Raw genomic sequence first — 12,653 nt, 5'->3', positions numbered from 1 at the left:
TGTGCAAATTCATATGCAAAGTAGATGTAACCCTCAGGCCATTGCCACATGCCCATCTATAAAAGAGGTACCACTGTGTCAGGCAGCATTTTTTGTTTCTGGCAATCCCTCTGAATTTAAATCAGGAACGAAACAAAATGAAACAGACAAAGGCAGTATATTTTACCCTTCTTTACACTGGAAGTACAAGTACAGATCAACGCACTGTCTCTAACCTTGTGAGATTTTTAACTGTCTCCAGGGTAAATACATCAGCCTCTACTTTTGCTTTTCTCTTAAAAAATGCCCACAGTTCTGTCAATGATTTGAAAGTAGTGGTGTAGTAAGATATTATCTCAAAAACTGATTCCATATGTACAACAAACATTCTTTATTTCAAACATACATATATTTGTATTGCTCACTCAGAGCTAGACTGTGACAAAAAAAATGGATGGTCTCATTCAAGAAATCTGCTTCCTAATGATACATTTGGCATCACATATTTTGACAAAGAAAATACCTTAGCTTACTAAGAACCTGTCACTACACTAATGTCAATATAGAACTGAAGAGAAGTATCTGAAAATGTTTGTTTCAGCATGATCCAAAACCAACTGAAACCACTGGAAAGACTTTCACAGTCTTTCCTGAACTTAGTCTTAATCCCTTCCAAGCATCACACTCTATCCTGCATTGATACTCCCACCTAAATAAAGCTGAAATATTTGCGCATCAAAGGACAATTAGTCTGAGAAAAGCAAGAACAAAAAATACTTTCAAAGAACGGTTTCTATTAAAAAATTAATATTAGTATTTTACCACTAGGCTAAAACAGCATAATACAATCACGAATGTTGACATAAGACATCCATTAAAATCTTAATTAAAGTGCATTCTGCATAACAGCAAGTCTTGGCAGTGCAAGTCATCTACAAAACACCATGAAGTGCATTCGAAATTTGAAAAGAGCATGTGCAATTCTTTTTTAAAAATACATAATTTATCTCAAGAGACAAGGGAGTTTAATAGCATCCAAATTGCCCAGCACTTTAGGTTTGCCTGAAATTACACACACATCATATAATTTGGTCCTTATAAATGCTATTATTTATCCTACCCAAAGCTATCATGCTATCTAGGTTGAGGTCCCAGTAAACTGGTGTTTTTGCAGAAGGGTTTAACACTTGTAGCTCTGATCCAACAAATTCTCTCCGCCATAATCTCTTTGGAATTAATAATTTATTATACTTAATGAGACTTCTAACATGCAGAAAATTAGACAAGTCATTATGTCTTCAAAGGATCATTTCCTGCCAAGTAAAAGTAAGAAAGCAGCAGACACTCAGTAGGAGGGATGATCATTCTGGCTTAGACAAACAGCTCACTTTTTTCTTTTAAAGGTATGAATTAATTATCTCCAGTTACCTCTTATGAAGCCATTGCTGCTTATTTTTCATATATATAACTGTGTGTCTCAAATCTTTATATTCAAGTGTTGCACATCTGTCAATTAGCATTAATGTGATATAAAGCTCTGTTAGGCTTTATGAGAGCTTAAAGTAGTTAATTTCCTCTCAGGTTGCTCCTAAGCATTGAGCTTAACCTCAAAATGGTAAAATCTCACTTTCCTCTCTGAAAACATCCTTCATTCATCTCTTTGGCAGAAGAAATTCTATTTCTTTTAAACAAATACTGTTGTTTATTGACACCGTGACAGGCAATTTGCACAGCAGTAAAAACATGATTCTTGTCCTCCACTGCTTCTTCCCTTCCTTTGGATCTCATGTGCACCACACTGGATCAAGACTCGAAGAGTCTTCACCAAAAGAGACTACCCCAGACATCTTTCCTGGGTAAGGCCAGCTGGTTCAGATTAAAATCTTAGATTCAGACACACTCAGAAAATTGCATTTGCTTGAGCCAACTCATCCCCATAACACATGGCCAGAGGAGGAAGTGGCCCATGCCATGTAAGAAGGGCAATTGCACCCTCGTGAAGAAGTCATTGTGTTGCCTGTGTTTGGTTACAGCTTTATTTTGGAGTGAACCATATTCAGTAAACCTGGTAAAAAGAAGCTATGAGAAAAATGGGAAGATGCTAAACCAGGGTTGAGGTCAGAAAAAAACAGACGCCAATGTAAGGAAGGTGGGCCAGACTTAGAAATAATAGGATATGGGTTTACATTAGGGAAACCAAGTAAGGTAGGATTCAATAATGCAGGTGAGGATAAGACTCTGGTGTGAGTATCTTAGATTTTCAGTCCATTCTGATCTCCAGAAGAGATCAATTTTCAGGGTCTGATCTGGTTTCCACTTTTCCATTCATATATGACAGATTCTGGTTTCACTTCCTTAGGCTGTGGGACCAATCATGTGAGAAGAGAAAAGTGGGAGATGAAAATCTTGTTTACCCACTGGACAGGCTAAATATTTGCTCAGAACTGGCCATTCTTTCCTTAGGGGCCTTCGAAGGAAGAGACTGGAATCAAGATACACGATTCATCTTGTTTGTATCAGCCTCTTACACTGCTCCAAGATAGGAAAAGCATTTGCAGAATTACGGAAGATCTATTGAGTCACCAAGTTGCGTGACCAGCATCGAAACCGTGTTAGCTGGTTTTTTTCTTTGGGTCTGAAGGATGGGATTTAGCATTTTGGATGATTTTTTTTGTGCTATGATTTCTTTAACTACTGCCTTTGCAATGTATCAAAAGGAATGTGAGTGCCAATGCTTCTTGAGATTTCCTCTGCATTTACCTCTTCTCATTAGAATTTATTTTAATAATCACACGTTACTCCAGAGCAGCAAAAACGTGCCCTTGTTTCTGTCAGAAATATTGCACTTGATATGCAAAGTTGTTTTTAATCTTCAGATTGGTCTGCATACGTACAGATAGCGCCTTACAGCATTGTTTTCGCAGCCTTAATAGGGAAAATGTACGCACTGGGCAAAGTAATTGGATTTCGGCTGAGAAGCAGCATTTGAATGAAATCAATAAAGATTCTGCCATCTAATATTTTAAGTTTGGTACAATGTGTATACTGCAGGCCAGTGTAAATTCATTAAAAAGATCAATGCGATGAAATTTGTCTTGGGTGCCTTGAAATATCCTAGGGTGACTTGAGAGGAAGTTGCCAAGGAAACAAGAGATGCAACTCAGAGAAACATTTAGGTGTTTTAAGTTGATGTCTGAATTCTACTGAGTTTCTGAGATAGTATAATATAGGAAGTTGTCATGGAAACAAAATTCAACAAATGGTTAATGAATAGCCAGGCTGGGCAACTACTGCAGGTGGCTGTGTCAAACAGCTTGGACCAGAAGACCTGTAAAAAATGAGAACTCTCCACAGGTCCTTGGTTGATGTTTTTTACACCAGAGGAAAAAAGGAAATTACACTTAGGCATCAATTGGTAGATGCATTCTCAAAACTGCTAACAGATAGACGTCTTTATATCTGTGTTAATTTTGGATAATATAAATCATAACTCCTTAACCAGCATCTAGAAGCTGTTCTACAGGTAATCAGCCTGCTTTGAAGTTCAGATATAATTCTCTTGTATTATTGTCCATATTAAATGAGACATTTTAATTAAAAATACTTTTAAAGCTCAGTTTGTATCTTGGTTGGTGTCTCTTCTCTTCCAAAGGCTTTTTGACATGATGTTTTGGTTTTGTTCTTTTACCCTAGGTTTAGTCCAACGTCTACTTTTCTTCAATAGTAAATCCTTGCCAAAGTTATTTTAATTTCTGTAATGGAACATAACAGTAATTTTCCACGACCATGCAAGCATCAATGTTTTTCTTCCTTTATTATTCCATTTCAGTTTCTTAATTTCCTGTCTTATTAGGTCTGAGGCATTTGTTAGCATGTGTACAGTGCTTTAGGGTTTCAGCACTCATGTGAAAACTCCTAACTTCCCATCAAATTCAAAGGAGAAATCTAAGAGCACATACAGTAGCACACAATCCATATTCTTTTTTAATGCATTGAGGAAACCATGGTGTTGGCAGCCTCAATGAGATTAGCTGATACAGTCTCCATAACTGAACATGCAGAAGGCATTTCATTTTGTTATATACAGAATTACATATATGTACATCTATACATACATATATAAACATTCTGTTCTATGCAGACAGACTACACCTAATGAATAGAATAAGATAGACAAAGTAATCAAAATTCTTCTGCATGGGAATTCCTTTCATAAAGCTACTTAAAATGCACAATAATTTTACTTCCCCAATGGAATGCCCTCAAATAGTTGCTCCTGGGAAGTATTTCCTATCTAAAACTTATACCAAGAACATCATGCTATTTAATTTGCTAAAAAGCTCCTGGCCATTATGTTCTAGCTTCAGCCTGTCATTTGTTAAAAATAATGGTTTTTTGAGACATTTCACAAACATTTTTGTCTGCCTTAAATAGCAAGGAATTAGGATGCCAAATACTGAGTGAAAGTATTTGTAGCTACTTCACCATATTAAGTTACAGCTACAATTGTGAAATTTACATTATGTCATTTCTGCCAGCTACATACACACAACACATGCGGGACATTTTAAATCATATCTGTGCTTGCACAGGAATGAAGGTAAAGAAAGCTTGTGTCATTTGCTTGGCCACTAGAAATGCCATATGCCTTTAATGAGGTTTAGCTTTTACATGAACACTGAAAATTTTTCCCTTTGACCCCTTCACCTCCTCCTCACTACTGTACCACAAGGGTGACAGAGGTTGGTGGAGTACCCACCCACCCTGTGGTTCTGTCTCCCTCTGCCTGCTGCCCCAGGTTGTTACTCATTTAGTGCAGCTGCACTGATGGTAAACAGGAAAATAAATAAATACTATATTTATAGCCCAGCAAGACCCCTCCAATTTGCTATGGGATTTTTTTTTTTGTGAGGTTTTTTGACCTAAATAAAGGGAACGTAAGATGGAGTGTTACTTTCAAATCTGTCTTCACATGAGCTTCACAATGTCCAGATGGATGCTTGGATAGAAGAAAAAAGAGAATCCAACTTTCCCAATCTTATTAAAATTCTGTAAATACCAGCACTTCCTCAGACTTCTGAATGAAGATTTCCAGGAGAATTTCAGCTTTTATGTAAGTTCCTGGACTTCATGGTTATGTAGAAAAATACTTAGAAGGTTTAGAAAGACAGGACAGAAAGGCTAAGCCCTCTATAGGATTTTTGTAGGGTGTTTTAAGATCTACATATTAAAAGAGAGAGGCTTAAAGCATAATACATGAATGATTGGGACTGGTCAAGAATCAAGACCCCAAAAGAGAGCCATATTTAACATGAATGCATGCCCTCGGAAGCCACACACAATTTCTTTTACCACCAATCCTCCTAGCAGAAAATCTAAATAGAACTAGGATTTTTACCAAGCACCAGATGATGTCCCTGAGCTGTGAAGGATACAGTAAGATAGAGAGGGAGAACAATTCATTGTCATTCCCAATGCAGTAGTTAAGCCTACCTTGCCCTTAAATGTATTTTGCAACTTGTATGATTTTGTAATTGTACAGCTTTGTGCTAAAGATAATACAGTAACCTTGAATTGTGCTTTACAGCAACACAATCAATTAACTACTTACATATGGACAAACACTTGAATATATTGTATTGTGTCTGGATGCTATGTTACACTTCTCTCGTAGATTGCATTCAATTAACTCAAGGCTGTTGCGAGTTCCTGTGCATGCTGCAGAATAAAGTCCTTCAGAGAAAGGGCATTTGCCTCTTGTGTGTCAAGATACTCAAACTTTAAACTTGAATGAATCCTCTGAAAGTTTAATTTCAACACTATTAGTGCTAGAAAGTCTCTTTTTAAAGCCTGTTGCAGTTTAAGGCAGCTGAGGAAGTAAATCAGACTCCGGCTCACTGCTCATTGCCCAAAGATCGTGTAGTCAGCTGGATAAAGGCAAAAATGCATCTTTGTTTGCTATGCAGTCAAATGCCATATGTTCTCTGGAATTTTTTATATCATTTATTATAAGTCATCAGCTTCTTGAGATCATAACTAAAGGGGTATGGGAATAAGGAACCTTAAAGCTAGGGAGTTTTTTCTCTTCTCTACTATTTGTATTAGCTAACAAGAAAAAAAAAGTGCTCCATTGTAACAGCAGTATTTTCCCAGCAACTGATTTTCTTCAGTGTTCTGAAAATACAAGCTGAAGAGATCTTGAAGCCAAGGGAATCCTGGGATACAAAGTTATGCTAGTTTATTAATCATCTGTTCTTAAATGCTTACATAGGTTAGCACTTATTTAAGAATCATTGGCATCACTGGATTTCTTGCATACTTTGTAATGACCAATGCTACTACATTCACTCAACAGCGTGAAACAAATTATATTTTACCTAACACAATCATCATTTCACATTTTGACTACTCACAAAAAGCTACTTGCATTCCATAGACAAATTTAATGCTTGTACATGTGAAATTGGCAGCAGTTCTATAAAGAAAGTTATTCTTTATGAACAATTTTTCAAACTGTAAATGTGAAAAGTCAATCTTAAAAAAAATAAACAATCATTTTTCCGTTAATATAATTTTCAAAACTAATAGGTTTGTGAGCTTTTTATTCTTGAAAAACATAGCAGAGAGAGGGCAGAGCTGTCTTCCCAGGAGAAGACTGCTAAATAATAAATATAAACACCAATAACTTTCAGGCACTTCAAACCAGGCACAAAATACAGAAAACTCACAGTAGTTAGTCAGTACATCAGCACCAGGGATTCAAGTAATTTTTATCCACTTGCGCAACTCAGGGCAGTTTGTCTCTCACTGAACTGCTGTTTACACAAAGCATCCACAGCAGAAAAACATTTTAAACATCTTGTGTATGGAACTTCCCACTAGGAAACACAGCTCAAGATACGGCAATTTAACAAAAATAAATTAAATCTATACATGACTCTTTCAAATGCAGAGCAAAGAAAGGTTTGCCAGTGCTTTCTCCTGTTGCTTAAACTCTCTTTCAGAAATTTTCAGGTCTCTTCTAATCTGCAGACCCTCCCTACATCTTCACAGTAAGAACCTATGGGTAAATTTGCACCCATGGCCAAAAGACCTAGCAGGGACTGAGCAAGAAAATACACATCAAAGGGTACAGGTTGGGAGAGGGAATCCAGTCAGCCTCTTGTTTAGCATCAAGGCAATAGTCATGCTCTGTAGGATGCGAGAGCTCAATTACATGAGCCAAGTCTCTGGCAAAGTTGGTGCGGTCTGCTCTCAGGGAACCTCGTCCCTGCTGGAGGGCTGCAGCATCTGGGCTGAACACCTCCAGCAGTGACACCTGCTTCTCCTCCAGCTGAGAAACCAGACCACCTGGTATCAAACACCTCTGGTGCAGGGCCTGCTAACCCCGACTGTGGCATCCTTCATTCCAGGTGGAGAAGTCCTGACATCTTTCTTCTTTCCTCACCCAGCACTTTTCAGCCATTCCCTGCACTAGACAGGCTGCATTGTTCAGTTGAGTCACCTTTTAGCAGTGACCTTGACTTTAGACTGTGCCCCTCACTGGGCCAGCAAACATCTGCCCAGAGTTCACATAAGCCCAGGTGAAAAGTTTAGATGTGCTGGTGACAGAGAGATTTGTACTAAAATGTAGGTGGGAGCCTGAGTCAAGCCTGTGGTGAAGACAGTCTAGATATTCCATCACCAGAATGACAGGTCTGCATCAATGCATCCACTGTCCTAAATGTTGCTAGTGTCAGGAAAGGAAAGCAAATAAAGGAAAGAGATAAGGACAAAACATGATGAGTGAAAATACATATGTGCATCCATAAGCACATGTGTCCACTCTAGGGTCTGCATAATGTAATTGCATTTTCCACGATAACACCTTCAGGGAGATAGTTCAATTTCAGCCATGAAATATAGCTCAATTTTTATGGGTATGTCATAGATTTCAGCTGGCAGTTTACCAGTTGATAGTTTGAGGCTGAAGGAAACACTTTCATTCATTTCACTGAGGGTAATCATGGTGTGGAAAGCCACTGATTAAAATGATAATCTGAAAGAGGGCCAGAAATGAGAGAAAACCTCTCTAGTCCCTCCTGCTTCTACTCACTTCCTGCTCCTCAGTGCTGGATTCCTCAACCTTTGCCACAACTTGCTGGTAAATAGTCTGGGATAAATTTAGGTATATAGCAAAGGGTAGGTGTTACCATCTGCTGCATGTTGTTAATCCTTGATGGCCTGATAACATCTATTTTTGATGTTCTTTATTAGCTTTAGGGAGGAGAACAAAGGAATAGGGCTCTAGTGCCACCATCAGTGGTTTGCAGTATTTGCTGCTTTTCTTCAGTTAACAGCCACCTCTGCCACAACAAAGGAGTTTTAGAAGAACATGCTAGGTAAGACAAGAGACCATGACAATATTTGAGATATTATGCTTCATGGCAGTGCTTTGAAATCATCACTGCTTTTTCTCATCTGGTTCTGAACCCTCCATTTTCATTCTCCACCTACAATCATGCTCCCAAATATGGAGTAGACAAGCCAGGTAAGTGGCTTGCACACATGACTCTCAGCCACTTACTAGGTAAGTAAGCATGTAAAAGATGGTTCTTTAAAAACAGCAGCTGAAGCCCTGAGTTAATTTTCTGATCTTTTATATCATACATGGCTAAGTATTTTGCATCATTCTCAGCTTTTGCGAACAAAAACTGGGAAGAGAAAATAACTCAGAAATTAGCTCAGGCCTCTCAAACTAAAGAGAATCTTCATCATAGGCCAAATTTTCAAGTGAAAAGTTCATGAAATATTTTAAAGGTTAGTAGTGGAGGCTACCTTTTTAATACAAGCTTGTCATGCATTACAAGTTTTCAGCTGGAATCCTAAGCTTTATATACCCGTCATTTTGGAATTCCAACTTTATGTAGACTTCTTACTCTTATCTTGTATATCCTCATAAATGTTCTTTCAGTGCATGCTAGCACTCATCTCTTCCTAGGGTCCATGTTGGTCATACTCAATAATTCTCTTCCTTCTCCAAGGTGCCAGAGGTTCACTATGACACCAGCTGTGACAATTAAGCGCTTCATCCTCTAATGAACGAGATGCTGCAGCAGTCCAGCTCTCAATCCCATTGAGCTGCTCTCCTGGCTGAGAACCTCTGCCATCTTGACCTGCTTGCCCAAAGCCCTTCCTGAGAAAGCTTGGCTGTGTTCTTCCAACTGCATGAAACAGCCAACAAGCCAAGCACTGCTATCAGGACTGGCAAGTATATTTGTTTTCAGCATCTCTGTGGTGAGTCAGTGAGACAGATGTACTCTTGAGGGCTAGCAAAGTCACATTGTTTTCTTATGAATAGCTGAGATATTCAAAACTGCAAAACAGCTTCCCAGAGGAGATAAATGTGCCCCAGCCTGAGTCGGCTTAGGCCTCCTGGAAGGCTCAGTGTCTGGAAACATTAGGAGGTAAGAAATATCAACAGCAACTGTAAATGTCAGAGAAGAGAGTTACTACTCGTAAGTGATACATTAAAGATCCCTATCCAGTGGGAGAACTGTATCTGATATTTAGCTCTCCCCAGACACAGAGGTCTGCTACATAGAGATGGAATACTTGTAACTGAAGGAGATAAATGCTCTGGTTGCTTTTAGAAAGCTACCTGAATTATATGCCATTTTCAATCTAGAGAGATTTATATCATATATATATCATGTTATATAACATAAGCAGGCTGTACTAGGATAAGCAGAAAAAATAGGGAATGTCTGCAGGTGAAAGTGTTACCAAACTCAACACATCATGTGACCTAGAGGCAAGAATTGTTAGATACTTAGCTCAGTATTTCTAAAATCATGGTCCATTATGTTTGTAGGGGTCAATAAAAGACACAAAAGAAGTTAAAAATGTTAGATATCAGGAGCAGCTGCAGTTCATTTCTAAAGGAGGTGGGTTATGGATGTGGATTATAACACATGGCTGCAATATTCACAAGATGGGGAACCCAAACACCCTTAGCTACTATCAGCAACTCAGTTCCTTCAAGGCAAAGCGTTAATTAAAATCACATGTAGCTGGCAATAATAGTTTGGGTTGCTACCCCAGTAAGACATGGAAGGAGCTATGTCTGATGCAGTGAGTAAAAATGCTGGGATTACATGGAAAAAATGAGTCAAAAATAGTCACAGATGGTTTAAAAAATACTACGCCTGCCTTATAGGGAGCTATCTGTTGTTTTCTACGGTCTGAACAAGCTGAGAAATTCACAGAAGGGATGATCAGTGATGAGAAAAGTGGATACCAGAAGCTGTCAGGCAAAGGCTTTGTTTGTGTAATCTAGTACCATTTCATCAGCTTCCAAGAAAATTCACAAGATCATAACAGCTGAGGACAATCACATGCACTCCTGCTATCAAGAAATGGAAGAAAGAATAAAGGTCTTGCAAATATGAAAATTATCACCTATAGTACCCACTCAGAGAAAGAAAACTAAATAGTTGTGTCCCTAAATCTCACTCACATACTCCTTTCTCTCACAAATACATACACACACACAGAGAATACAGAAGGATAAGAACTGTTTTCTAATCCCTGGCTATTGCAAAGGAAGATAAGTAATCCTCTGTAATCAAATCTGTATGAAGCTTTCATTTTTTCATAATAAAGCATTCATGTTACAGATGCCCTGCCAGATTTTACCATCTTGCCATTATATCGATTCTTAAATAGGAAAGCTATCATACTCCTGACTGCTTCTCATGAGGAGACTAATTAGATTATTTCATCATCTGGTTCATCAAAGCAGGAAATACTTAAGTGTCACAGCTGGCCTCAAACTAAATATCTAGGACCAAGATTTTAAATGAAAACTATTACATCTTCAGTGGGTAAGCATTTCATAAATGGCTAGAGAGTAAAAAATGATGAAGATAACATATCATCTCACATCTTTGGGCTGCAAAGGGAGTCTTAACTCTACAAGTGTGTTTGGATTTATTTTCTCTTGCTTTTGCTAGTACTATCATCAAAGAGGTTTTGCAAAATAACAGATCTGGAAAACTGAGAGAGCTATTTAGATTTCTGGCAAAGATTTATGACTGAGAATTAAAAACTCTGAGGCAGCATCTTCATTTTAAGCTAATCTCCTGTTGTTGATGCAACCTTTCCAGAGTACTCACCACTATGAAAAGATCAACTACAAGGAAGCACATCTCCCTTGCAAAGGAACTATCCCATTGTCCAATCACTATTCACTGCACATCATTCCTTTCTGAATTTGTAAAAGATCTTCCTCTTGTGCACACACTCTGTACATTAAGAAAATCCTACTGTAAAGAAACATGCAAAGCCACAACTTTGTTGTGCTTATCCTATATATACACAGAGGAAAAGACAAACTACTCATGTGAAAGAAGAGTTTGTTCACCACAGCGATTTGGAGTGAAATTGCCACCTATCACCAGCAGACACGTAGGAAAAGACCCAGGCTTTGCAGGTCTACTTAAGACCTCAAAAAGAGCAGCGTGATAATGGGTAAATCATTTCCTTTAAAGAGCATTCTCATGAAAATCATATGTAAAAGCAGAGTCTCCACATTATACCAAACCCTCAGTAACTTTGTTATGGGATAATATAATCCTATTTCTCTTACAGACCTATAATATCATTATGTAAATGGCTATACAAAGCAAAGCCATGATTATATCAACAAAATGAAATTGTTGTGTAAGATAGTTCCCATTCTCTGAAAATAAGGCTTTTCAGCACTGTAAAACCAGAAAGTTTCCTCCTGTAATGCTAGAGGTAATGTTAACATTGTTGATTCCTGTGGCATTTTTTACTTTGAGGTCACAATTAACCTTGAAGAGCACAGGACTAAAAAAGTAATATATACATGGAAGTTGCATCATGCAGTGAAAATTGTAATAATATTTAGATTCCTCTTATGTTCTACACTTCCTTGACCTTATTAGAAATTTAGACATCCTCATAACTTCGCTGGACAGTTTACTTGGTCAAAAATAGCTCTTTGTAATCTAAACTCTCTTGGGTTTTTTAAAAAAATTAGGCTGTAGGCCTCATAAAATTTTCAATGGAAGTTTTGACTGGGTCACTTTGATATGGAAAAATGTAATTTCTATGTCATAATGATCTTTTTGAAGTTTTATGAACCGATAGATGAACTATGAACCCTAGAAAAGGACACATACTTTCTTTCTGAACTCAGCCTAACTTTTGGAGTGCAGAGAGTAATGAAAGACGCAAATAGTTTAAAGCACACATAGAATAGTTTGAGAGCAGTAACAGTGTCATTAGAATATTTCCAATAAGCTGACTCCTGAATTAATAGCATATAGCTGTTACAAGACAGTGCTATTAAATAAACTGGTAAAATTTAGCTACAAACTTTAGTTAATGATCCTGTTAAATCATGACCCATGATACTGATATTTTTAGCCTATTATATTATTAGCTATTGTTAAATTTTTAACTTATTTCTGCTTTTGTGCTGGTTTTACCTTGGATGCATTTCATTTTCTACATAGTAGCCAGTGTGGGGCCATACTTTGTATTTGTGCTGAAAAAAGGCCAGAAATGAAATTTAGATTTTTGTACAATTCTGCAGTTGACCTGTAACCAACAGTGCTAAAAATGCTGGCCAGGGGAACTGCACCAACTCTTCCGTGTTGAAAAAT

Source organism: Zosterops lateralis (assembly GCF_965231275.1).
Source record: "Zosterops lateralis genome assembly, chromosome: 1".
Taxonomy (NCBI): Eukaryota; Metazoa; Chordata; class Aves; order Passeriformes; family Zosteropidae; genus Zosterops; species Zosterops lateralis.
Note: the sequence above shows the minus strand (reverse complement) of the source record.